The 27717-nt window shown below is 41.7% G+C and overlaps 1 protein-coding gene across 1 annotated transcript in view; it reads left to right on the forward strand.

Moving 5' to 3' along the window:
- The window catches only part of PGPEP1L (pyroglutamyl-peptidase I like), a 48547-nt gene that overhangs the window by 8278 nt on the left and 12552 nt on the right, over positions 1-27717 (forward strand). The gene's annotated exons all lie outside the window — the stretch shown is intronic.

The raw sequence follows: 27717 nt of genomic DNA on the forward strand, positions 1-27717 counted from the left end.
GAGGGAATCCCAGAGCCACTGCCAAGCCTCACTGCTGCACACAACATACCAGAAAGGCCAGCTTGGGGCTTTCATGGGCTCCTGTGTGTCTGCAGGCAGTTCCTCAAAAAAACAGGACCTTTTCTGCCAAATCCTGGATGATCCTGAACCCTTCCATTTCTTTTTGCAGTCATGAGAATGGAAAAGAGCCAAGCCTCCTGGGTTTAGCTCCCAGTTCCAACAGTTGCAAGCTGTGAGACCCAAGACAAGTCACCCAGCTTTTCTGTGTCTCAGTTTTCTCATCTGTGAAATGGGAAGGTGTGATGATTAAGGGAGTTAACACATGTAAACCCCTTAGAACTGGGTGGGGCATTCTGTCAGTGCTCACAGATATAATTCTTCTATTACTAAATGGCTACTCCATGAGTCAGGGTTCTCAGTTGCAGGCAAATAGGATCTGACTCTGATGATTCACAGATAAGGTAGATATCACTGGGTAAGATAGAGCCTCTGTGCATGGCTGGGCAAGCAGAAGGTAAAGGACAGCGCTGAGGACCAAACACATACCCACACATGCACACATGCATACACACATGCATAAATACATATACAACACATACACACACAACACAGGCATACACACATGCATACATATATACATATACAACATGCACACACATAACACACATGCAGGCATATACACATGCATGCATATATACATATACAACATGCACACACAACACATACATACATGCACACCCATACATATACATGTGTACACACACATATACATCCCTATATACACATGCATGTATACACCTAGCCATACGCACACACATACACACATACCAAGAGCTTCAGGTTGAGGTGAGTGAGTGGTTAGCACACATACACAGGTGGTGAATTTCATGATCAGCATTGTGAGCAGCAAGGTGGGGTGGAGATGACACCAAGGCTCTTTCTTTAAGTCAGACCCTTGAGGGACCTTGTGGTCTGACCTTTCTTTAAGTCAGTCCCTTAAGGGACCTTGTGGTCTCAAGCACCCTGACTCCTGCAGAAGCTTGTGCAATTTCTCTTGAATGAAAACCTCTGATTTTTCACAAATTAAGATGAACTAAATGTCAGTTTCCAATTAAAGATCACCAAGTATACAGAGAAGCAAACTACCAGGGGTAAAAATCAGCAGAAGCAGATTTAGAAGCTCAAGGACTTCAGCTACAAGAATGATCAGAAAATAGCATAACTACATATGAAATATTTAAAGATAGAATCACAAAAGTAAGCAAAAAGACGATGAAAAGATCAGGTAAATTGAAAAGGAAATTAAAACTTACAGAAATTTAAAACACAATTGTTGAGGTGAAAAATTTAACAGATGATTTAAAGGGCAGGTTAGAATCATGGTAAATGAAAGGCACCAGTCACAAAAGACTACATATGGTAAGATTCCACTTACCTAATTGTCCAGATTAAGCAAATCTATTGAGACAAAAAGAAGATTAATGGTTTTCTAGGGTAGATGAAGAGGAGGAAGGTGGTGGGGAAATGGGGAGTGACAATGAATATGGGGTTTCTTTTGGGAGTGATAGAAGGATTCTAACATTGATTGTAGTGATGGTTACATAACTCTGTGCATCTACTAAAAACCATTGAATTGTAGACTTTATTTATTTATTTATTTATTTATTTATTTATTTAGAGACAGAGTCTAGCTCTGTCACCCAGGCTGGAGTGCGGTGGTGCCATCTTGGCTCATTGCAACCTCCGCTTCCTGGGTTCAAGAGATTCTCCTGCCTCAGTCTCCCAAGTAGCTGGGATTACAGGCATGTGCCACCATGCCTGGCTAATTTTTATATTTTTAGTAGAGATGGGGGTTTCACCATGTTTCCCAGGCTGGTCTCAAACTCCTGACCTCGGGTGATCCACCCACCTCAGCCTCCCAAAGTGCTGGGATTACAGGTGTGAGCCACCGCACCCGGCTTGACTTGTACACTTTAAATGGGATAATTGTATGGGAGGTGAATTATATGTCAATAAAGACAGAATAGATATACATACATATGCATATATGGAAGTTTAGAGAAAAATGAAGAGAATATTAGTGAACTGGAAGATAGATCTGAAGATATAACTCAAAAATTATAGAAAGAAGACAGAAAATAAATGTGGACAATAAAATGTAATGTTCTAAATACGTTTAATAGGAGTTCCAGAAGGAGAGAACAATGAGAATGGAACAGAAGCAATATTCACAGAGAAAATGACTAGAATATTCCAGAAGTGATGAAAGGCATGAATCCACAGAGATGAGCACAAAATAGACCAAACAAGGACAAACAAGATCCACACCTATACACATTATAGTTACAGAACACCAAAGACAAGGAGGTCTTTAGCCAGAGAGAAACAGATTACTTGCAAAAATTGACAACCTAATTAGACTAAGAATAAATGTCTCAAAGGCAACAGTAAAAACCAGAATACATAGAGTAATATATTCAAAGTGCCAAAAAGTTATCAACCTATAATTGTGTACCCAGCAAAATTATGTTTCAAAAACATGAAAAATGAAGCAAAGACATTTTTATAAAAACAAACACCAAGAGTTTACTATCAAAGGCACAGCCCTAAGGGAACAACTAAAGGATGTCCTTCAGAAGGAAGGAGAATGATCTGAGAAAGACAGTGTGAAATGCAAAGAAGGGTAGTGAGCCTGCAGGCAAAATCTAAACTAGCATTATTTGTATAAGGTCATAGTAATAATGGCTCCATTTTTTTTTTTCTTTTTTGATACAGGGTCTCACTCCAATTGCCCAAGCTGGAATGCAGTATAGCTGGGATTATAGGCACGTGCCACCATGCCTGGCTAATTTTTGTATTTTTTAGTAGAGGCAAGGTTTTGCCATGTTGCCCAGGCTGATCTTGAACTCCTGGACTCAAGCAATCCACCCACCTCAGCCTCCCAAAGTGCTGGGATTATAGGTGTGAGCCACCAAGCCTGGCCAATAGCTTCTTTTTAGGCTTAAAATAGAGAACTGAACTAAAATGTAAGACAACAAAAGCTTTTATAAGCCAAGAAGGATGATTGAAGTTTAAAGTTTTTGTTTTTGTTTTTTGAGACAGAGTCTTGCTTTTTCACCCAGGCTGGAGTGCAGTGGCATGATCTTGGCTCACTGCAACCTCCGCATCCCAGGTTCAAGCTATTCTCCTGCCTCAGCCTCCCGAGTAGCTGGGACTACAGGTGTGTGCCACCACGCCCAGCTAATTTTTGTGGTTTTAGTAGAGATGGGGTTTCACCATGTTGGCCAGGATGGTCTTGATCTCCTCACCTCATGATCCACCCACCTCAGCCTCCCTAAGTGCTGGGATTTCAGGAGTGAGACACCGCGCCAGGTCAAAGTTTAAGTTTTTTAAGGTCCTTGTATTCTAGAGGACAAGCATCCAGATATCAGCTTTAGACTTTGTTAAATTATGTATGTATGGAAAAATTTCAAGAGCAACTATTTTTTTTTTGTTTTATTTTTTCAAAACAAAATTGTATACCCATAAAATTATGTTTCAAAAACATGAAAAATGAAGCAAAGACATGTAATTTTTTAAATTATACTTTAAGTTCTGTAATTCGTGTAATTTTTTTCATGTAATTTTTAAAATTATACTTTAAGTTCTGGGGTACATGTGCAGAACATGCAGTTTTGTTACATAGGTATACACATGCCATGGTGGTTTGCTGCACCCGTCAACCCATCATCTACATTAGGTATTTCTACTAATGCTATCCCTCCCCCAGCTCCCCAGCTCCCCACCCCCTGACAGTCCCCAGTGTGTGATGCCCACCCCCACCCCCTGGTGTCCATGTGTTCTCATTGTTTAACTCCCACTATGAGTGAGAACATGCGGTGTTTGATTTTCTGTATCTGTGTATTTCTAGTTCTATATCCTTGAGGAATCGCCACACTGTCTTCCACAATGGTTGAACTAGTTTATATTCCCACCAACAGTGTAAAAGTATTCCTATTTCTCCACATCCTCTCCAGTATCTGTTGTTTCCTGACTTTTTAATTATCACCATTCTAACTGGCGTGAGATGGTGTCTCATTGTGGTTTTGATTTGCATTTCTGTAATGACCAGTGATGATGAGCTTTTTTACATATGTTTGTTGGCCGCATAAATGTCTTCTTTTGAGAAGTGTCTGTTCATATCCTTTGCCCACTTTTTGATAGTATTGTTTTATTCTTGTAAATTTAAGTTCTTTGTAGATTCTGGATATTAGCCCTTTGTCCGATGGATAGACGGCAAAAAATTTCTCCCATTCTGTAGGTTGCCTGTTCACTCTAATGATAGTTTCTTTTGCTGTGCTGAATCTCTTTAGTTTAATTAGATATCATTTGTCAGTTTTGGCTTTTGTTGCCATTGCTTTTGGTCTTTTAGTCATGAAATCTTTGCCCATGCCTATGTCCTGAATGGTATTGCCTAGGTTTTCTTCTAGGGTTCTTATGGTTTTAGGTCTTACGTTTCTTACGTTTAAGTCTTTAATCCATCTTGAGTTAATTTTTGTATAAGGTGTAAGAAAGGAATCCAGTTTCAGCTTTCTGCATATGACTAGCCAGTTTTCCAAACATCATTTATTAAATAGTGAATCCTTTCCCCATTGCTTGTTTTTGTCAGGTTTGTCAAAGATCAGATGGTTGTAGATGTGTGCTGTTATTTCTGAGACCTCTGTTCTGTTCCATTGGTTTATATATCTGTTTTGGTACCAGTACCATGCTGTTTTTGTTACTGTAGCCTTGTAGTGTAGTTGGAAGTCAGGTAACATGATGCCTCCAGCTTTGTTCTTTTTGCTTAGGATTGTCTGGGCTCTGCGGGCTTTTTTTTGGTTCCATATGAAATTTAAAGTAGTTTTTTCCAATTCTGTGAAGAAAGTCAATGGTAGCTTGATGGGGATAGCATTGAATCTATAAATCACTTTGGGCAGTATGGCCATTTTCATGATGTTGATTCTTCCTATCCATGAGCATGGAATGTTTTTCCATTTGTTTGTGTCTTCTCTTATTTCCTTGAGCAGTGGTTTGTAGTTCTCCTTGAAGAGGTCCTTCACATCCTTTGTAACTTGTATTCCTTGGTATTTTATTCTCTTTGTAGCAATTGTGAATGGGAGTTCACTCATGATTTGGCTTTCTGTTTGTTTTTGGTGTATAGGAATGCTTGTAATTTTTGCACATTGATTTTGTATCCTGAGACTTTGCTGAAGTTGCTTATCAGCTTAAGGAGATTTTGGACTGAGACGATGGGGCTTTCTAAATATATAATCATGTCACCTGCAAACAGAGACAATTTGACTTCCTCTCTTCCTATTTGAATGCCCTTTATTTCTTTCTCTTGCCTGATTGCCCTGGCCAGAACTTCCAATAGTATGTTGAATAAGAGTGGTGACAGAGGGCATCCTTGTCTTGTGCCAGTTTTCAAAGGGAATGCTTCCAGTTTTTGCTCATTCAGTATGATATTGGCTATGGGTTTATCATAAATAGCTCTTATTATTTTGAGATACGTTCCATCAGTACCTAGTTTATTGAGAGTTTTTAGCATGAAGGTGTGTTGAATTTTGTTGGAGGCCTTTTCTACATCTATTGAGATAATCATGTAGTTTTTGTCATTGGTTCTGTTTATGTGATAGCTTACGTTTATTGAGTTGCATATATTGAACCAGCCTTGCATCCCAGGGATGAAGCCAACTTGATCATGGTAGGTAAGCTGTTTGATGTGCTGCTGGAATCAGTTTGCCAGTATTGAGGATTTTTGCATCAATGTTCATCAGGGATATTGGCCTGAAATTCTCTTTTTTTGTTGTATGTCTGCCAGGTTTTGGTATCAGGATGATGCTGGCCTCATAGAATGAGTTAGGGAAGATTCCCTCTTTATCTATTGTTTGGAATAGTTTCAGAAGGAATGATACCAGCTCCTCTTTGTACCTCTGGTAGAATTTGGCCATGAATCCGTCTCGTCCTGGACTTTTTTTGGTTGGTAGGCTATTAATTAGTGCCTCAATTTCAGAACTTGTTATTGGTCTATTTAGGGATTTGACTTCTTCCTGGTTTAATCTTGGGAGGGTGTATGTGTCCAGGAATTTATCCATTTCTTCTAGATTTTCTAGTTTATTTGTGTAGAGGTGTTTATAGTATTCTCTGATGGTAGTTTGTATTTCTGTGGGATCAGTGGTGATATCTCCTTTATCATTTTTTATTGCATCTATTTGATTATTCTCTCTTTTCTTCTTTATTAGTCTGGCTAGTGTATTATCTATTTTGTTGATCTTTTCAAAAACCAGCTCTTGGATTCATTGATTTTTTGAAGGGTTTTTCATGTCTTCATCTCCTTCAATTCTACTTTGATCCTAGTTATTTCTTTTCTTCTGCTAGCTTTTGAATTTGTTTGTTCTTGCTTCTCTAGTTCTTTTAATTGTGATGTTAGGGTGTTGATTTTAGATCTTTACTGCTTTCTCTTGTGGGCATTTAGTGCTATGAACTTCTCTCTACACACTGCTTTAAATGTGTCCCAGAGATTCTGGTACATTGTATCTTTGTTCTCACTGGTGTCAAAGAACATCTTTATTTCTTCCTCAATTTCATTATTTACCCAGTAGTCATTCAGGGGCAGGTTGTTCAGATTCCATGTAGTTGTGCGGTTTTGAGTGAATTTCTTAATCCTGAGTTCTAATTTGATTGTGCTGTGGTCTGAGAAACTGTTACGATTTCCATTATTTTGCATTTGCTGAGGAGTGTTTTACTTCCAATTATGTGGTCAATTTTAGAATAAGTGCGATGTGGTGCTGATACGAATGTATATTCTGTTTATTTGGGGTGGAAAGTTCTGTAGATGTCTATTAGGTCCTCTTGGTCCAGAGCTGAATTCAAGTCCTAGATATCCTTGTTAATTTTCTGTCTCATTGATCTGTCTAATATTGACAGTGGGGTGTTAAAGTCTCCCACTATTATTGTGTGGGTGTGTAAGTCTCTTTGTAATTCTCCAAGAACTTGCTTTATGAATCTGGGTGCTCCTATATTGGGTGCATATGTATTTAGGATGGTTAGCTTTTCTTGTTGCATTGATCCCTTTACCATTATGTAATGCCCTTATTTGTCTCTTTTGATCTTTGTTGGTTTAAAGTCTGTTTTATCAGAGACTAGGATTGTAAACCCCACTGTTTTTTTTTCTTTTTGGCTTTCCATTTGCTTGGTAAATATTCCTCCATCCCTTTATTTTGAGCCTATGTGTGTCTTTGCACATGAGATGAGTCTCCTGAATACAGCACTCCAATGGGTCTTGACTCTATCCAATTTGCCAGTCTGTGTCTTTTAATTGAGGCATTTAGCCCATTTACATTTAAGGCTAATATTGTTATGTGTGAATTTGATCCTGTCATTATGATGCTAGCTGGTTATTTTGCCTGTTAGTTGATGCAGTTTCTTCATAGCATCAATGGTCTTTACAATTTGGTATGTTTTTGCAGTGGCTGGTACCAGTGGTTCCTTTCCACGTTTAGTGCTTCCTTCAGGAGCTCTTGTAAGGCAGGCCTGGTGGTGACAAAATCTCTCAGCATTTGCTTATCTATAAAGGATTTTATTTATCCTTTACTTATGAAGCTTAGTTTGGCTGGATATGAAATTTTGGGTTGAAAATTCTTTTCTTTAAGAGTGTTGGATATTGGCCCCCACTCTCTTCTGGCTTGCAGGATTTCTGCCGAGAGATCCGCTATTAGTCTGATAGGGTTCCCTTTGTGGCTAACCCGACCTTTCTCTCTGGCTGCCCTTAACATTTTTTTCCTTCATTTCAACCTTAGTGAATCTGATGATTATGTGTCTTGGGGTTGCTCTTCTCGAGGAATATCTTTGTGGTGGTCTCTGTATTTCCTGAATTTGAATGTTGGCTTGCCTTGCTAGATTCGGGAAGTTCTCCTGGATAATATCCTGAAGAGTGTTTTCCAACTTGGTTCCATTCTCCCTGTCACTTTCAGGTACACCAATCAAATGTAGATTTGTTATTTTCACGTAGTCCCATATTTCTTGGAGGCTTTGTTCATTTCTTTTCACTCTTTTTTCTCTAATCTTGTCTTCTCACTTTATTTCATTGAGTTGATCTTCAATCTCTAATATCCTTTCTTCCGCTTGATCAATTCAGCTATTGATACTTGTGTATGCTTCGTGAAGTTATTATGCTGTGTTTTTCAGCTCCATCAGGTCAATTGTGTTCTTCTCTTAACTGGTTATTCTAGTTAGCAAATTGTCTAACCTTTTTTCAAGGTTCTTAGCTTCCTTACATTGGGTTAGAACACGCTTCTTTAGCTGGGAGGAGTTTGTTATTATCCACCTTGTGAAGCCTACTTTTGTCAGTTCGTCAAACTCATTCTCCGTCAGTTTTGTTCCCTTGCTGGCGAGGAGCTGTGATCCTTTGGAGGTGAAGCGGCATTCTGGTTTTTGGAATTTTCAGCCTTTTTGCACTGGTTTCTCCCCATCTTTGTGGATTTATCTACCTTTGGTCTCTGATGTTGGTGACCTTTGGATGGGGTTTCTGTGTCTGGACATCCTTTTTGTTGATGTTAATGCTATTTCTTTCTGTTTGTTAGTTTCCTTCTAACAGTCAGGCCCCTCTACTGCAGGTCTGCTGGAGTTTGCTGGAGGTCCACTCTGGACCCTGTTTGCCTGGGTATCACTGGCAGAGGCTGCAGAACAGCAAAGATTGCTGCCTGAAGCTTCTTCCCAGGGGGCACCTTCCAGATGCCAGCCAAAGCTCTCCTGTATGAGGTGTCTGTCGGCCCCTACTGGGAGGTGTCTCCCAGTCAGGGTACATAGGGGTCAGGGGCCTACTTGAGGAGGCAGTCTGTCCCTTATCAGAGATCAAACACTGTGCTGGGAGATCCGCTGCTCTCTTCAGAGCCGACAGGCAGGGACGTTTAAGTCTGCTGAAGCTGCGCCCACAGCTGCCTCTTCCCCCAGGTGCTCTGTCCCAGGGAGATGGGGGTTTTATCTATACGTCCCTGACTGGGGCTGCTGCCGTTTTTTCAGAGATGCCCTTCCCAGAGAGGAGAAATCTAGAGAGGCAGTCTGGCCACAGCGGCCTTGCTGAGCTGTGCTCAGTTCGAACTCCCTGGTGGCTTTGTTTACACTCTGAGGGTAAAACCATCTACGTAAGCCTCAGGAATGGTGGACACCTCTCCCCTCACCAAGCTCAAGGGTCCCAGGTCGACCTCAGACTGCTGTGCTAGCAGCGAGAATTTCAAGCCAGTGGATCTTGGCTTGCTGGGCTCTGTGGGGGTAGGACCCACTGAGCCAGACCACTTGGCTCCCTGGCTTCAGCCCTCTTTCCAGGGGAGCGAATGATTCTGTCTCGCTGGCATTCCAGGTGCCACTGGGGTATGAAAAAAAAACAGTTAAACTCCTGCAGCTAGCTAGGTGTCTGCCCAAACAGCTGTCCAGTTTTGTGCTTGAAACCCAGGGCCCTGGCAACCTAGGCACCGGAGGGAATCTCCTGGTCTGCCAGTTGCGAAGACTGTGGGGAAAGCACAGTATCTGGGCTGCAGTGCACTGTTCCACCCAGTACAGTCTGTCACAGCTTCCCTTGGCTGGGAGAGGGGAATCCCCAGACCCCTTGTGCTTCCCAGGTGAGGCGACACCCCACCCTGCTTCAGCTCGCCCTCCGTGGGCTGCACCCACTGTCCAGCCAGTCCCAATGAGATGAACCGGGTACCTCAGTTGGAAATGCAGGAATCACCTGCCTTCTGTATTGATCTCGCTGGGAGCTGCAGACTGGAGCTACTCCTATTTGGCCATCTTCAAGAGTAACTATTAAAGCGTAGAAATAGAGTATGTGGTTTCAATACAATTACAAAACAGATAAGAAAACGAACAAAGTTTCAGTCATAGAGACCAAAAATCACCCCATAGAACAAGGTGGGTAAAGGCACCACTGCCATCTCTGCTGAACACGAGGCACTGTAGTTGTCCTCATGCCACTGGATACTGCACCCACCACCACCCCATCACCACTCCTGCCTGCCTCGTGAGACTTTACTTTTGCCCTGGGAAGCTTGATGTTGTTGCTTCTATCGGAAACATTTGCTCCTGATGGAAAGTTGAGGGTGAGTGCATCATATTGGCTGAGCCTAAGTCATGTGACCCTGTCCTGGCTGCACGAGAGACTGTCTGTCCTTTTCAGCAGGCGTAGTGGGAGCCAGACTCTATCTGCCACCAACACTCCAATATCAGGGGTTGCCCCAAACAGAGGAAGGTCAAAGAAATAACAAATGCCCATATGAATATCAAAAATTAAATCATCTCTCTTTTTTTTTTTGAGATGGAGTCTCACTCTGTCTCCCAGGCTGGAGTGCAGAGGCACAATCTTGGCTCATTGCAACCTCTGCCTCCTGGGTTTAAGCAAGTCTCCTGGCTCAGCCTCTCAATTAGCTGGGACTATAGGTGCACGCCACCACAACTGGCTAATTTTTGTATTATTAGTAGAAACAAGGTTTCACCATATTGGCCAGGCTGGTCTCCATCTCCTGACCTCATGATCTGCCTGCCTTGGCCTCCCAAAGTGCTGGGATTACAGGCATGAGCCACCACGCCTGGCCTATATCAGCTCTTTGAAGTCTGACATATATTTATCCATTCCTGATGTGGAGCACAAAGACTATTACAACGTTAGTCTTTTCCTCTTCGATTTCCACCCCAACTGGGTGTACTGCATACAATTTTGACACTAATTATCTGGAGTTAGCACAGACCCCATAGGCTAAGAGCAAAGTTTTCCATTAAGTTGTCCCCACTTTAGATGCCAGCCACACTTCAAGGGGTCACCAGATCCACCTACACTTCTGGCCAAATGGCTATTAATTCAGGAGTTCCTACAACCCCAGGTTCAATGATTCACCAGAACTACTTACAGAACTGTAGTTACAATTTCATTAGGAAGGGTGAGGTCTGGGAGGATCCCAAATCCATGCCCTCTCACTATGGAGTTGGCATGTTACCCTCCTGGCACATCCATACACTCATCAAGAAGCTCTACTTAGCTTTGGTATCCTGAGTTTTTGTTGGAGATTCCTTATGTAGACGTGACTGATTACATCATTGGTCATGTGATTAAACTCAATCTTCAGTCCACCTCCCCTTTTTGAAGATCTGGTACCAGAAAGTCTAACTCTCTGATCACTTGATTGTGTTTTCTGGTGGCCAGATCCCATCCTGAAGCTATTATCTTCAGTGGGGGGCCCACATGAGTCACCTCATTCCCATGAAAGACACTTCTATCACTCATGAAATTCTAAGGGTTTTTTGAAGCTCTATGCCTGGAACCAAGGACACAGGCTAAGTATACTCTGTCTTATACCACAATTCCCTATGGGGGTTCCTGTTTAGGGAGAGGACATGGTCCATAAGCAAAATAATTATAGCACAAAGCAGATTCTGAGAAGAGCTGCATGCTGCACTATAGGCATCTGAGGAAGAAAAGAGATTAATTTCATTCTGGAGAATATGTGGAAGAAAGCAACATAATGAGGAAGCTAAAGCAAAGTGAAAAGAAATTGTACCCTGGAGGGAGGGTAGCTGGGAAGGCTGCCTGGTGGAAGCAGCAATGAAGGCTAACTTCTTCTGGAAAGCTGGAATAAATTCTCAAAACGATCACATGCTCTTTACCATACCAGACACTATGCGGAGTAGTTCACTGAATTCTTCCTGCCTTCCAAAGACATTGAAATTGTTCCCACTCTGCAGATGAGGAAAGGGATGCTCAGAGAGGTTGCACATCCGGCCTGAGGGCACTTGCCACAAAGTGGTGGTGCCTGCATTCCAACATCAGTTGGTCCTGTTGAGAGAAGGCCAGGTTCAGCCCACTTGTGCTCTTCCCCTGGGGCCAGAAAACATTTAGTTCAGAGGAAGAGGATCACTTCTAGCACAAGAATGGGTTTTTTGTTTGTTTGTTTTTTGTTTTTGAGATGGAGTCTTGTTCTGTTGCCCAGGCTGGAGTGCGGTGGCACCATCTCGGCTCACTGCAACCACTGCCTCCCGGGTTCAAGCAATTCTCCTGCCTCAGCCTCCTGAGTAGCTGAGATTACAGGCGCCTGCCATCACGCCAGCTAATTTTTGTATTTTTAGAAGAGACGAGGTTTCACCATGTTGGCCAGGCTGGTCCCGAACCCCTAACCTCAGGTGATCCGCTTGCCTTGGCCTCCCAAAGTGCTAGGATTACAGGCGTGAGCCACTGCACCCAGCCAGTGGGTTTGAAACTTACTAAAACTCAAGAGATAGAAGGACCTGAGGACCTGAGGGTGAGCGAAGTGGGGGTATTCACCCAAATGCCTCAGCCCTACATCCATCTCTTCATGGCTGTCCCTCTGCCATGAGTTCATATTTGCCTCTCTTCAAGTTCTGCTTCCAGTGCCTTAGACATAGACCGCACTACAGGCTGCTCAATCTTCTTGCTCACCATGGGGCCTTGTGCGTGGTGACCAGAACAGAAGCCCCAGTAACAGCGGATGATGCGCAAGGAGCACTACCAGGAATGGCATCTGGAAGCAGCAGTTTCCTAGGCTGGCAGGCCCACGTCCAGGGTTCCGGTACCTTCTGCCAGTCGAATTTGCCTTTTCCACCATCCTTGCTATCAGTCTCTAGCTTTCATTTTCCCCTTCTTGGTGTTATTTTCGTCTGGGCAGAGTCCATTGCAACCTCTTTAGAAGTTCTCTTCACTATCAATCTGCAGGACCACTGTCTCTCTTCCTGGGCTATCCTGGGTCACTCCAGGTCCTCCACCAACACGTCTGTAGACTCCACCAGGATTCTGGTTTGGGACCTCATTGGTAGTACCCACTGAAAGTGCCAGCATATGGCCAACAGTGTCCATAGTAGGTATAATCATCTAAGTGGCTGTATTAAGGTAAAGTTCATGTACATTCATTTGACCCATTATACAGATATAGAAATAGACTTAGATGGGCTGAATAATGAACAAAAGGGCATATAGCATCTTGTGTCAATACAAGCATCTCACTGTCTCTAGGGACCTGTGTAACATATTCCCATCTCCACCAAAGGCCCGGCTATGTGTTCACTGGTTACATGAATGAATATTTTTCTTTTCTATCCTCCTGCATTCTCCCAGCAAAAGTCAACTTTATCAGTATCATGAGCATTACCAAGCAATGTTTAAAGAGTACTTACTCCAGGCCGAGCGCGGTGGCTCACGCCTGTAATCCCAGCACTTTGGGAGGCCACGCGGGTGGATCATGAGGTCAGGAGATTGAGACCATCCTGGCTAACACGGTGAAACCCCGTCTCTATTAAAAAATACAAAAAAATTAGCTGGGCGTGGTGGCAGGCACCTATAGTCCCAGCTACTCAGGAGGCTGAGGCAGGAGAATGGCATGAACCCGGGAGGCAGATCTTGCAGTGAGCTGCGCCAATGCACTCCAGCCTGGGCAACAGAGCGAGATTCCGTCTTGAAAAAAAAGAAAAGACTACTTACTCCACTGCCAGGCATTATAAATGGAGACTCATGGAATTATAGATAGTAAGGAAAAAACTGTTCAATTCTATACCAGCAACATTTTGCCTCTAAGAGAGGTAAGCTATTAACAAATAATAACTAAAATGCATTTTTATTGTGGTTGCTCATAAATGGGAAAAGGATGTTTCGAAAAGAAGAAAAATACAGAAAGATTATTGTAAATGCTAAAAGTTCACAAGGAAAAGAGGCGGTTCCTACAAACTCCCAGAAAAGCGACTTCATGCTGTTTACCAACAGTATGTGCCAATATATTTAACATTGAGCCAGACTATGACGGGCACGCTTCCCTTCCTAGTCTCAAGTTTTACATAGTGACCTACACAGTGGTTACATCATTATCCCCTGGTTTCTGGATACTCTAATTTTGGAGCCACTACTACCTCATATTCATTCAAAAGAAATTACATGCTTAGCTCTTCACTTAAGTGCCTCAGCCTGGAGAGTCAGCAAATAAAACAACGGTTTTTGAAAACACACCCCAGGTCAGTTGGGCCAAGACGTTACATAATCGCACTTAAAATACTCACAGCCTAGGGAGCCAAGAGGTCAGGGCTCTTCTCATATTTGATTAACTTGATATGCAGAATAATTTATCTTTGCCCCAAAGATGAGGTGGCCTGGTGCCTTTCTTACATGTTGCTTTAAATAATAATAATAATAATAATAATAATAATAATAATAATAATAAAAAATAAAAGGCAGTGAATCAGAACAGTCAAAGAATTTGCAAGCTGAACGGTGCTTTAGGATGAAAACTGAGTCCTGTTCAGGGATAGGCAAGTAACTGCAAACCTTTCCAAGTAAAAGAGAATTGTTTCTCTTGATTCTTCTTTTTTTTTTTTTTTTCCCAAGAGAACCTTTATTCTTCCCACCAAATCCCAGGACAAAATCTTTTTCCAACCTAGGTGAATACAAACATATATATGACAGACATTTTTCCAATTAGTCCAGAGTGGGTTTGTTTTGTTTTCTTGATTAAAATGAGAAAGCCTCAGGCGGGGTGCGGTGGCTCATGCCTATAATCCCAGCACTTTGGGAGGCTGAGGCAGGTGGATCACTTGAGGCCAGGAGTTTGAGACCATCCTGGCCAACATGGTGAGACCCTGTCTCTATTAAAAACACAAAAATCAGCTGGGCATGGTAGTGGGTGCCTATAAACCCAGCTACTCGGGAGGCTAAGGGACGAGAATTGCTAAAATCCGGGAGGTGGAGGTTGCAGTGAGCCAAGATCATGCCACCGCACTCCAGCCTGGGTGACACAGCAAGACTGTCTCAGAAAAGAGAGAGAGAGAGACAGAGAAAGCGTCAGATAAAAATAACCAGAGTGAGGAGGAAGGGAGACCTCAGATGTGTCTCTAGTTTACAGAGATCTCACCTATGATAGCCACCAGATCAGCGCCAACCATGTCCTGGGCAACCACTTCAATGAGTTGTCTGAACATTGGCCTGCATGGTTGGATAACCCAAATGCACTTTCCCATGATGTCTTACACCTCCTTTTTTTCAGTCTGGTGACTGTAGTGTGAGCCCACCTTGTCTGGGAAGAGAAGTAACCAAGTAGTGATGCACAGTTCAAGCTGGCCTTGGAACAACATGAAATAGGACTGTCCTTCCATTCTCACTTTGAAATGATACAAGAATCCCCAAGAATATGGGGACTGTGTGAGTCCATGGCAAAGAGCCTGTGCCCTGGGCAGAAGGCTTGCTCTTATAGCCCCAGTCGCCTGCATAAGGGGCAGCACTCCAGGGAGCTCCTAAGGATCGAGGCGAGTGCAGATGGAACCCACACCTTAGTGGAAGAGACCCCACGGTCCATGTGCATGGACAGAGTCTGCTATGGCTTCACAGTCCTCCCCACAAACACCATGCTCTTAGTAAACACTCAAGGAGACATATTTATTCTGCTTATTTGGAGAAAAGTTTGCTATTCACAGACAAGTGAGTCATATGTTTAGTTCTAGCTAAACCCCAAATCCATTCCCATATTAACAGGAAGACAAGCCAGAAAAACCAGACCAAGATGATAGATTTTTCAGAATGACCCCCACATTTTCCCCAGGTGTTACTGTGGGTCCCCCTACTTCCTACATGGCCCCCCAGCAAGTCTAGAGTCCTCACCCTTTTCCAGGGTGCTAAACAGAGCAGCCTCTCCAGCTTGTGTCCTGTTTATTTTTTTAGAGAAATTTTTCTTTAAAAATACATTTATATGTACAGAAAAGTTATGAAGATAGCACAGAATGCATATTCCTCAGTTCTTCGCATTATTTACCTTGTACGTTAGTATGGTGTGTTTGTCGTAAGACAGAACCAGTATGAATATATTACCATTACATAAAGTCCATAGTTTATTCGGGTTCCCTCAGTTTCCCCTAATGCCTCTTTTCTGTCCCAGAATCTCACCCAGAACACCACTGTCATAAGTCCTCGAGTCTCCATAGGCTTGTCTTGGCTGTGGCCATTTCTCAGACTTTCCTAGTTTTTGATGACCTTGATGGTTTTGAAGAATCTGGCTAGGAATTTATAGTTTGTTTCTGAACTGGGATTTTTCTGCTGACTGAGGTTAGCGGGAGGAAGATAGAGGTAAAGTGTCATTTTCATCCTGTCGGATCAAGGGCACACAGTATCAACACGACTTAGCACTGTCCATGATGACCTTAACCGTACTTGGTAGAGGGAGGGTTTGTCGAGCCTCTCTACCATACAGTTACTCTTTTTTTTTTTTTTTTTTTTCCAGACAGAGTCTCTCTCTGTCGCCCAGGCTGGAGTGCAGTGGGGGTGATCTTGGCTCAGTGCAAACTCTGTCCTGCAGGTTCAAGTGATTCTCCTGTCTCAGCCTCCTGAACAGCTGGGACTATAGGCACATGCTACCATGCCTGGCTAATTTTTTTATTTGTAGTAGCAACGGGGTTTCACTCTGTTGGCCACGCTGGTCTCAAACTCCTGACCTCAGGTGATCCGCCCAACTCGGCCTCCCAAAGTGCTGGGATTACAGGTGTGAGCTACCGCGCCCCGGCCGCCATATAGTTACATACAGTTACTTTTTGTCCCCACTTCTATCCTGTACTCTTTGGAAGGAAGTCACTCTATGCAGCCCACACTTGAGTGGGGAGTTCCTCTCCGCTTCAGGGCAGAGGAGTTACATCAGTTATTGGGAGTGCATGTGCGTGAGAGAGCTGACTCCTCCTCCTGGACCCACTTACTTATTTGTTTACTTATTTATGTAGTCATTTCTTTAGATCAGGATGGACTCATGAATATTTATTTCTCATATTTTGGCCTATGGCTTGTTTCCTTTGGAAAGTCTATCTCCTCCTGAAACCTTTTCCTCCTCCCTCCTCCCTTTACTATCTTGGGACAGTGCCTCCCTGATCATTCAGGTTTCTTTGCTCCAAGGGGAATGGCATGAGTCCATGCTTTGTTTTTATGGCTGTGTGCTTAGCTGTATTGAAAGTTAGACTAAGTTGGACACTTTTCATTTATTTGTTTATTTATTTATTCTTTATTTTCATAAGTTTTTGGGGTATGGGTGGTATTTGGTTACATGAGTAAGTTCTTTAGTGGTGATTTGTGAGATTTTGGTGCAGCATCACCCAAGTAGTATACACTGAACCCAATTTGTAGTCTTTCATCCCTCACCCACTTCCCACCCTTTCTCCTCAAGTCCCCAATGTCCATTGTATCATTCTTATGCCTTTGCGTCCTCATAGCTTAGCTCCCACTCGTGAGTGGAGCTCACAAACACCACATACGGTGTTTGGTTTTCCATTCCTGAGTTACTTCACTTAGAATAATAGTCTCTGAGGCAGGCAGATCACGAGGTCAGGAGTTCGAGACCAGCCTGGCCAATATGGTAAAACCCCATCTCTATTAAAAATACAAAAATTAGCTGGGTGTGGTGGCACTCACCTGTAGTCCCAGCTACTCGGGAGGCTGAGGCAGAAGAATCGCTCCAACCTGGGAGGTGGAGGTTGCAGTGAGCCAAGATTGTACCACTGCACTCCAGCCTGGGTGACAGAGTGAGATTCTGTCTCCAAAAAAAAAAAGAAGAAGAAGAAGAAGAGGAAGAATAGTCTCCAAACCCATCCAGGTTGCTGCAAATGCCATTAATACATTTCTTTTTATGGCTGAGTAGTATTCCATCCTATCTATATACCACAGTTTCTTTATCTACTCATTGATGGGAATTTGGGCTGGTTCCATGTTTCTGCAATTGCAAATTGTTGGGCACTTATTAAATAACCACACTACTTTTATATAGAAGTCTGTGCTGTGTTGCTATGTGCATGTCCTCCTGTTCTTGTTCTCATCGCCTATCGTATTTTATTGATGCAAAAAGCCAGGTGTTTTTTGTTTGTTTTTTGTTTTGTTTTAATTTTGGCATCCTGAAATCAGATGAATCTCACAGTCAACTGCATCTTACGCTTTGTTATAGTTGAGCAGTACTTTTACTATCTTGCTGGTTCCTAAAATAATGCTTGGTGTTCCATCTCTGGGACTTAGATTTGATGAAATCCATCACGTCCTTCCTGGGTTATGCACTGTATCAGCATGGGAAACATTCCAACCTGTTTATCTTGTTTCACAGAATCCAGACCAGAATCTTGAGGGCATTAGGGCTATATTTGTACTGCCATAAATGTAATAAAAATTATATCCTGCAGCCAGTTGTGGTGGCTCACACCTGTAATCCCAGCAATTTGGGAGGCCAACACGGGCAGATCACGAGGTCAAGAGATTGAGACCATCCTGGCCAACATGGTAAAACCCCATCTCTACTAAAAATACAAAAATTAGCTGAGCGTGGTGGCACATGCCTGTAGTCCCAGCTACTTGGGAGGCTGAGGCAGGAGAATCACTTGAACCCAGGAGGTGGAAGTTGTAGTGAGCCCAGATCATGCCACTGCACTCCAGCTTGGTGACAGAGTAAGACTCTGCCTCAAACAAAAATAAACAAACAAACAAACAAACAAAATATATATATATATATATATATCCTGCAACACACACAGCCTAATGCCAGAGAAAAAGACACAAATAAGTGGGGCCCTGGAAATCAGGCAGGTTACTTAGGGCAGCAGAATGTCTAATTGGGACTGGGATTCAAAAGACAAATCTTAGTTCTTTTCCATTCTAAACAGTTTTTTGGGGAAGAAACATAAAAAAGGGAAGTCTACTGGGCAAACATTTTCTCATCTCCATCCTCACATCCACTTCCGCTATACAAATCTTGAAAAATGTCAGCACTACATTACAGATGCCAAACCTGGGATTCCAAAATCCAGTAGGCCCGCCTGGGCCTGCAGGCTGTGAGCCAGTTTGAGATGCCATTAATCAGGTCACTGGACTCTACACTGACATCTGTAATCACAGATGATTACTCCACACCCCAGACCAGCCTTGGGAAGTTGCGCCTCTCAGGGGTGCCCCCGACTCTCCCAGTTTTTGGTTCCACTCTGGGCCCCAGTGCTCACACGTGGCACCTTCTCTCTCAGCAGGGAAGCACGTGTGCTGCTGTGTTTCCTCTCTTGCAGGCATTTGCAAAACTATCTAGACAGGGACCAATGAACCGAAAAGATCTCTGGAGGTGAAATTTCAGGCACTGGGTCCCCTAAAGATGGTGAAATGGCTGGGGAGGCACAAGATGCATTTTGGGCAGCAGCCCTCAGCTAACAGCCTACTGGGCTCACCCTATTTTTTGCCCACTTGTAAGACTATTCCTGACCTTTACCTCCCTTGGTAGCTGTGTTCTAGAGTTCACAATGTGGAGTTAGAAAGTCATGTAGCAATTAGGTATTAAGCATTCAATGAACCTTGGTCAATAAATAAAGAAGACATAATAGATGTAAACATTCATGCTCCTAATAACAGTGCTTCTAAACTACATGCAGCAAAAACTAATAGAATTGCAAGGAGACTAGATAAATTCCCAGTTAATAGTCAATGATTTCAGTACCCCTCTCAATAATGGACAGAACACGTAGACCAAAAAGGGTACAGCAGACTTGAACAACACTACCAACCTACCAGACCTCATTGACATTTACAGAACACTCCACCCAACATGGAACACACTCTCATATGTGCATATGGAGCATTTGCCAAGACAGACTATACCCTGGGCCATAAAACAAGTCTGAATAAATTCAAAAGGATTCAGGTCACATAAAGTATGTTCTCTGGCCACAATGGATTTTAATTAGAAATCAATAACAGAAAGACATCTGGAAATTTCCTAAATTTTGGAAACCAAACAAGATACTTCTAAATAAGCCAGGGATTAAAGGAGACATAAAAAGGAAATTAGAAAGCATTTTGAAATGAATGAAAATTATAACATATCAAATTTTGTGGCATGCTGCTAAAGCAGAACTTAGAGGGAAATTTATAGCACTAAACAATATTATAGAAGAAGAAAGTTCTCAAAGCAGTGCCTTTGATTTCTATCTTAAGAAACTAAAGAAAGAACAAATTAAAGTCAAACTAAGCAGAAGAAAGGTGATAGTAAAGATGAAAGCAGAAATCAATGAAGTAGCAGAAAGATAATAATAGAAATCAAAGAAACCAAAACCCAAAAGTTAGTATTTTGAGAAAATTAATAAAATTGATAAACCTTCATTTAGACTGATCAAGAAAAAACAAATAAAAGGAGAGAAAGAGACCATTCCTATTAACTTTTAAATTTATTTACCATGGCCTGGCCTCCAGGCCTGGTTCCATACTCAAACTACTCTTATCAAAGTCACTACACACCTTTTTTTTTTTTTTTTTTGACCTCTCTGGGGTCCTAATAATCCTTCTGGTGGATACAGTATTGTTGTACCCATTATACAGGTGAGGAACATGAGGCCCAAGTTGACTGGGACCTTCCTGTTTTTCCTCTTATTAACTTGAAAGGTTGCTGTGATAATTCAGTGAAATAAAATAATAATCTGTAAAAATTTATTATCTTTACTAAAATTTTCATATCTTTACTAATGTCTCGGAGATGCAGCAAGTGAATACAATGTACTCATGAGCTTCCCTTACCAAGACCATGCCCTCCTCCAACCAGCTCACCATGCTCAGGCCTCAGCCACCAGAAAATTCTGGAGTGGCCACTGCCCCTCCTTGCCTCTTCTGTTCCTAGGAAAACATCTATGTTTTGATTGTTCTGGGTTTGCAATACAGCATTTATATGGGAATAATTGCCATCCATAATGACTTCTCTTCAAGACGCCTCAAGTCTTGAGACATTTTCAGCAAACCAGCAGCTTAAATACTGTTACACTTCAGATTTTATTGTTGTGATGTGGAAAATGACTTTTAGATTGTGATTCCATAGAGCTCTAGAAGGCTTTCAGATATGGAAAAGAGTACGCTTAGTTAAAATCCTGACTTAGTTATTATCCCTGAGGGATGTTAGCCTGAGCTAAATGATTTACTACGAATTTAGTCTTCCTTCAGAGCACACTTTTTAGTCAGGTTAAAAAATGTTGGTGGGGGAGGGTGATGGTGAAAGCCATAGTTTTCTTAAAATTATGGTAAAATATATATAACATTTATGTATAACATTAAATTTACCATTTTAACCCTTTTTAAGTGTACAAGTAAGTGGCATTAAGTACATTCACATTGTTGTACAACTATCATTACTATAGTGTCTAGAACTTTCCATCGTCCCACACTAACACTCTGTATTCATTAACAATAACCCTCCATGCCTTCCTTCCCCCAATGTCTGGTAATCACTATTATGTTCTTTCTCTAAGAATTTGACTATTCAAGATATTTCATATAAATGAAATCATGCATTTGTCTTTTTTTTTTTTAATCTGGCTTATTTCACCATGCATCTTTTCTTTTCAATTTTTTCTTAATACATAATAATTGTACATATTGTCACCCAGGCTGGAGTGCAGTGGCATGATCTTGGATCACTGCAACCTCCGCCTCCTGGGTTCAAGCGATTCTCCTGCCTCGGCCTCCCAAGTAGCTAGGATTACAGGCATGCACCACCACGCCTGGCTAACTTTTGTATTTTTAGTAGAGACGGAGTTTCACCATGTTGGCCAGGCTGGTCTCAAACTCCTGACATCAAGTAGTCCGCCCATCTCGGCCTCCCAAAGTGCTATAAGCACAGGTGTGAGCCACCATGCCCAGCCAATTATACATATTTATGGGGTACAAGTGATATTTTGACACATACATACAATATGTAATGATTAAATCAGGGTAATTAAGATATCCATCACCTCAAACACTTATTTCTTTGTGCTGAGGACATTCTAAATCTCTTCTAGCTATTTTGAGTGTACAATAAATAAATGTTAACTCCTGCCACCCTACTATGCTATTGAACACTGGAACTTATTCCTTCTATCTGACTGCATTTTTGTATCTAATAACCAACCTCTTTTCATACTTTCCTCCCCCTCATCCCTTCCCACCTTCTGGTAACCATCATTCTACTCTCTACCTCCATGAGATCAACTTTTTTAGCTTTCATATATGAGTGAAAATGTGTAATGTTTGTCTGTCTGTGCCAGGCTTATTTCACTTAACATGATGACCTCCAGTTCCATCCATGTTGCTACAAATGACAGGATTCCATTCTTTTCATGGCTGAACGATATTCCACTGTGTATGTATACCATATTTTCTTAATCCATTCATTCATTCACGGGCACTTAGGTTGATTCCATATCCTGGCTATTATGAATAATGCTACAAAAGACGTGGAATGCAGATATCTTTTTGATATACTGATTTCCTTTATTTTGATATATACCCAGCAGTCAGATTTCTGGATAATATGGTCCATCTCTTTTTAGTTTTTTTTTTTTTTTTTTTTTTTTTTTTTTTGAGACAGAGTTTCGTTCTTGTTGCCCAGGTTGGAGTGAAGTGTGCGATCTTGGCCCACCGCAACCTCCGCCTCCTACGGTTCAAGCAATTCTCCTGCCTCAGCCTCCTGAGTAGCTGGGACTACAGACGTGCACCGCCACACCAGCTAATTTTTGTATTTTTAGTAGACATGAGGGTTTCACCATGTTGGCCAGGCTAGTCTTGAACTTTCAACTTTAGGTGATCCACCCCCCTTGGCCTCCCAAAGTGTTGGGGTTACAGGCATGAGCCACCAAGCTCGGCCTGATTTTATCAATTCTAACAATTTTTTTGGTGGAGTCTTTAAGTTTTTCTAAATATAACACCATGTCATCTGTAGACAAGGATACCATAACTTCTTCCTTTTCAATTTGCATGTCTTGTATTTCTTTCTATTGCCTAATTGCTCTGGCTAGGACTGCCAGTACTACGTTGAATAAAAGTGGTGAAAATGGCCATAACCTTGTCTTGTTCCAGATCTTACAGGCAAGAGTTTTACCTGCTTAGTATGACGCTAGCTGTGGATTTGTCATATATGGCCTGTATTGTTTTGAAGTGTGCTATTTCTTTTTTCTTTTTTTTTTTTTTTTTTTGAGACGGAGTCTCACTCTGTCGCCCAGGCTGGAGTGCAGTGGCCGGATCTCAGCTCACTGTAAGCTCCACCTCCAAGGTTTACGCCATTCTCCTGCCTCAGCCTCCCGAGTAGCTGGGACTACAGGTGCCCGCCACCTCGCCCGGCTAGTTTTTATTTTTTTTGTACTTTTTAGTAGAGACGGGATTTCACCATGTTAGCCAGGATGGTCTCGATCTCCTGACCTCATGATCTGCCTGTCTCGGCCTCCCAAAGTGCTGGGATTACAGGCTTGAGCCACCGTGCCTGACCTGAGGTGTGCTATTTCTATACTCAGTTTGTTGAGAGTTTTTATTATGAAGTGATGTTGAATTTTATTGAATGCTTTTTTAGTATCTGTCAAAATGATACCTGGTTTTTGTTCTTGATTCTGTTAATGTGATGTATCAGGTTTATTGATTTACATATGTTGAAGCATTCTTGCAGTCCCTCAGAAAAATCCCACTTGATCATGGTGAATGATATTTTTTTTTTGAGACGTAGTTTCACTCTTGTTGCCCAGGTTGGAGTGCGATGGCACAATTTTGGCTCACCGAAACCTCCACCTCCCGGGTTCAAGCGATTTTCCTGCCTCAGCCTCCCAAGTAGCTGGGATTACAGGCATGTGCCACCACGCCCGGCTAATTTTGTATTTTTAGTAGAGACGGCGTTTCTCCATGTTGGTCAGGCTGGTCTCGAACTCCTGACTTCATAAGATCTGCCTGCCTCGGCCTCGCAAGGTGCTGGGATTACAGACGTGAACCACTGTGCCCAGCCAGTGAATGATCTTTTTGATGTGCTGCTGAATTCATTTTGCTAGTAATTTGTTAAAGATTTTTGCAGGGACACTGGCCTGTAGTTTTCCTTTTTGCTGTGTCCTTGTCTGGTTTTGGTTTCAGGATAATGCTAGTCTCATAGAATGTTTGTGAATATTCATTCCTCATTAATTATTATTATTATTATTATTATTATTATTATTTTGAGATGGTGTCTCACACTGTTGCCCAGGCTGGAGTGCTGTGGCATGATCTCGCCTCACGGCAACCTCCGCCTCCCAGGTTCAAGTGATTCTTCTGCCTCAGCCTCCCAAGTGGCTGGGATTACAGGCACTGGCCACCACGCCCAGCTAATTTTTTTGTATTTTTAGTAGAGATGGAGTTTTGCTATGTTGGCCAGGCGGCTCTCAAATGCCTGACCTCGTGATCCACCTGTCTCTGCCTCCCAAAGTGCTGGGATTACAGGCGTGAGCCACGGTGCCCGGCCCCTCATTAATTTTTTACAATAGTTGAGTAGAATTGGTATCAGTTCATTCAGTGTTTGGTAGAATTCAGCAGTGAAGCCATCAGGTTCTGGACTTTTCTTTGTTGGGAGACTTTTTATTACTGATTCAATCTGTTAGTCATTATTGGTCTGTTTAGGTTTTTTATTTCTTCATGGTTCAATCTTGGTAGGTTGTATATGTCCAGAAATTTATTTGTTTCTCTCTTTTTTTTTCTCTTCTCTTTTTTTGAGACAGGGTCTTGCTCTGTCACCCAGGCTGGAGTGCAGTGCCATGATCTTGGCTTACTGCAGTCTCAACCTTCTGGGCTCAAGCAATCCTCCTACCTCAGCCTCTTGAGTAGCTGGGATTACAGATGTGCACCAGCAAGTCTAGCTAATTTTTGTATTTTTTAGTACAGACAGGGTTGTGCCATGTTGTCCTGGTCTTGAACTCCTGGGTTCAAGTGATCTGCCCACCTTGGCCTACCAAAGTGGTGGGATTACAGCCATGAGCCACTGTGCCCAGCCTATTTCTTCTGTATTTTCCAATTTGATGGTTTACAGTTGTTCATTATATGTCTGATGATCCTTTGTATTTTTGGGGTATCAATTTTAATGTCTCCTTTTTCGTATCAAATTTTAGGTATTTGGGTCTTCTCTCTTTTTTCTTAGTCTAGCTAAAGGCTTGTTGATTCTGTTTATCTGTTCTAAAAACCACCTATTCATATCAGCAATCTTTTGTGTTGCTTTTTTGTTTCAGTTTTTATTTATTTCTGCTCTGATCTTTATTATTCCTTTCCTTTTACTAATGTGTGGTTTGGTTTGTTAGTGCCAGTTCCTTTAGGTGCATCATTAGGCTGTTTATTTGAAGTCTTTCTATCTTTTTGATGAAAGCACTTGTTGCTATAATCTTCCCTCTTAGAGTCATTTTTGCTGTATCCCATAGGTTTTGATATATTGTGTTTCCATTGCCATTTGTCTCAAGAAATTTTTAAATTTTCTTTTTAATTTCTTCATTGACTCATTTATTGTCCAGGAGTATGCTGTTTAATTTTCATGAATTTGTGCAGTTTCCAACATTCCTTCTGTTACTGATTTCTAGTTTTAGTCCACTGTGGTCAGAAAAGATACTTGGTATAATTTTAATTTTTCAAAATTTGTTACTTGTTTTGCGACCTAACATATGGACTATTCTGGAGAATGATCCGTGTGCTGTTGAGAAAAACGTGTATTCTGCAGCTGTTGGATGGAGTGTTCTGTAAATGTCTGTTCCTTCCATTTGGTCTAGAGTGCAGTTTCACTGAAATGTTTCTTTGTTGATTTTCTGTCTGGATGATTTGTCCATTGCTGAAAGTGGAGTATCAACGTTTCCTGCCATTATTGGTTGCAGTTAATCTCTCCCTTTAGGTCTATTAATATTTGTTTTATATATTCAGGTGCTCTGGTGTCAGGTACATATACATTTATAATAGCTATATCCTCTTGCTTTATTGATCCCTCTGTCATTACATGATGTTCTTCTGTGTCCTTTTTTTCACCGTTCTTGACTTAAAGTCCATTTTATCTGATATAAGCATAGCTACTCCTGCTGTTTTTTGGTTTCTGTTTGCATGGAGTATCTTTTGTCATCCCTTCACTTTCAGTCTGTGCATATCTTTTTAGGTAAAGTAATCTCTTGTATACAACATATAGTTGGATCTTGTTTTATTTTTTTCAAAATCCATTCAGCTACACTGCACCTTTAATTGGATAATTTAATCCATTACACTCAAGGTTATTATTGATAGGCAAGTGTTTACTACTGCCATTTTGATACTTATTTTCTGGTTGCTTTGTAGAGCTCTTCTTCCTTTTTTCCTTTCTTACTATCTTTATTTGTGGTTAAGTGCTTTTCTCTAGTAGAATGTTTTTATTTCATGCTGTTTATTTATTTATTTATTTTTGAGACGGGAGTTTTGCTCTTGTTACCCAGGCTGGAGTGCAATGGTGCGTGGCACGATCTCAGTTCACTGCAACCTCCACCTCCCAGGTTCAAGTGGTTTTCCTGCCTTAGCATCCCAAGTAGCTGGGATTACAGGCATTTGCCACCACATCTGGCTAATTTTTGTATTTGTATTTGTAATTTAGTAGAGATGGGGGTTCACCATGTAAGGCTGGTGTTGAGCTCCTGACCTCTAGTGATCCACCTGCCTCGGCCTCCCACAGTGCTGGGATTACAGGTGTGAACCACCATGGCTGGCCCATGCTATTTATTTTTAATGTATCTCTAATAGGTTTTTCTTTTGTGATTACCATGAGGCTTACAAAAAATTGGATAGTTATAAGTTATTTTTAAATGATAACGACTGAACATTGATTGCAAAATATCAAAAACAAATTCTACAATTTAACACCACCCTTCACCCACATTTTGACTTTTTAGTGTTTCAGTTTTATCTTTTTATGTTGCCTATCTCTTAACCAATTGTAGTAATTATTGTTTTTTATAGTTTTGTCTTTTAGTCTCATACTTAAGACATACATGATTTACTTAACACAATTACAGTATTAGAGTATTCTGAATTTGTTTTCTTACTTGTGCCAGTGAGTTTAATACCTTCAGAAGTTTTCTTGTTACATGTTAGTGTTTGTTTCTTTCAAGTGGAAGAACTCTCTTTAGATTTGTAAGGCAGGTCTGGCGTTGATTTCCTCAGTTTCTGTCTGGGAAAGTCTTTATTTCTCCTTCATGTTTGAAGGATAGCTTTGCTGGGTACAGTATTGTTGTTGGTGGGTTTTTTTTCCTTCACATTTTGGGTTTTTTTTTCTTTTCTTTTTCTCTTTTTTTTTCTTTTTTGAAACAGAGTCTAGCTCTGTCATCCAGGCTGGAGTGCGGTGGTGCTATTTCTGCTCACTGCAACCTCCACCTCCTGGGTTCAAGCGATTCTCCTGCCTCAGCCTCCCAAAATGCTGAAATTACAAGCATGAGCCACCATGCCTGGCCCCTTCACACTTTGAATATAAAATGCCACTCTCTTCTGAACTACAGAATTTCTGCTGGGAAATCTTCTGAATGTCATATTATGGCCCAATTTTTTTTTTTTTTTTTTTTTTTTTTTTTTTTTTTTTTTTTTTTTGAGACAGAGTCTTGCTCTGTCGCCCAGGCTGGAGTGCAGTCGCACTATCTCAGCTCACTGCAAGCTCTGCCTCCCATGTTCACGCCATTCTCCTGCCTCAGCCTCCCAAGTAGCTGGGACTACAGGCGCCTGCCACCATGCCTGGCTAATTTTTTTTTTGTATTTTTAGTAGAGAAGGGGTTTCACTGTGTTAGCCAGGCTGGTCTCCATCTCCTGACCTCGTGATCCACTCGTCTCGGCCTCCCAAAGTGCTCACGATTACAGGCGTGAGCCACTGGCGCCCGGCTGATTATGGCCCTATTAAACATGATATCTTTCTTTTCTCTTGCTGCTTTGAG

Source organism: Chlorocebus sabaeus, chromosome 29 (assembly GCF_047675955.1).
Source record: "Chlorocebus sabaeus isolate Y175 chromosome 29, mChlSab1.0.hap1, whole genome shotgun sequence".
Classification (NCBI taxonomy): Eukaryota; Metazoa; Chordata; class Mammalia; order Primates; family Cercopithecidae; genus Chlorocebus; species Chlorocebus sabaeus.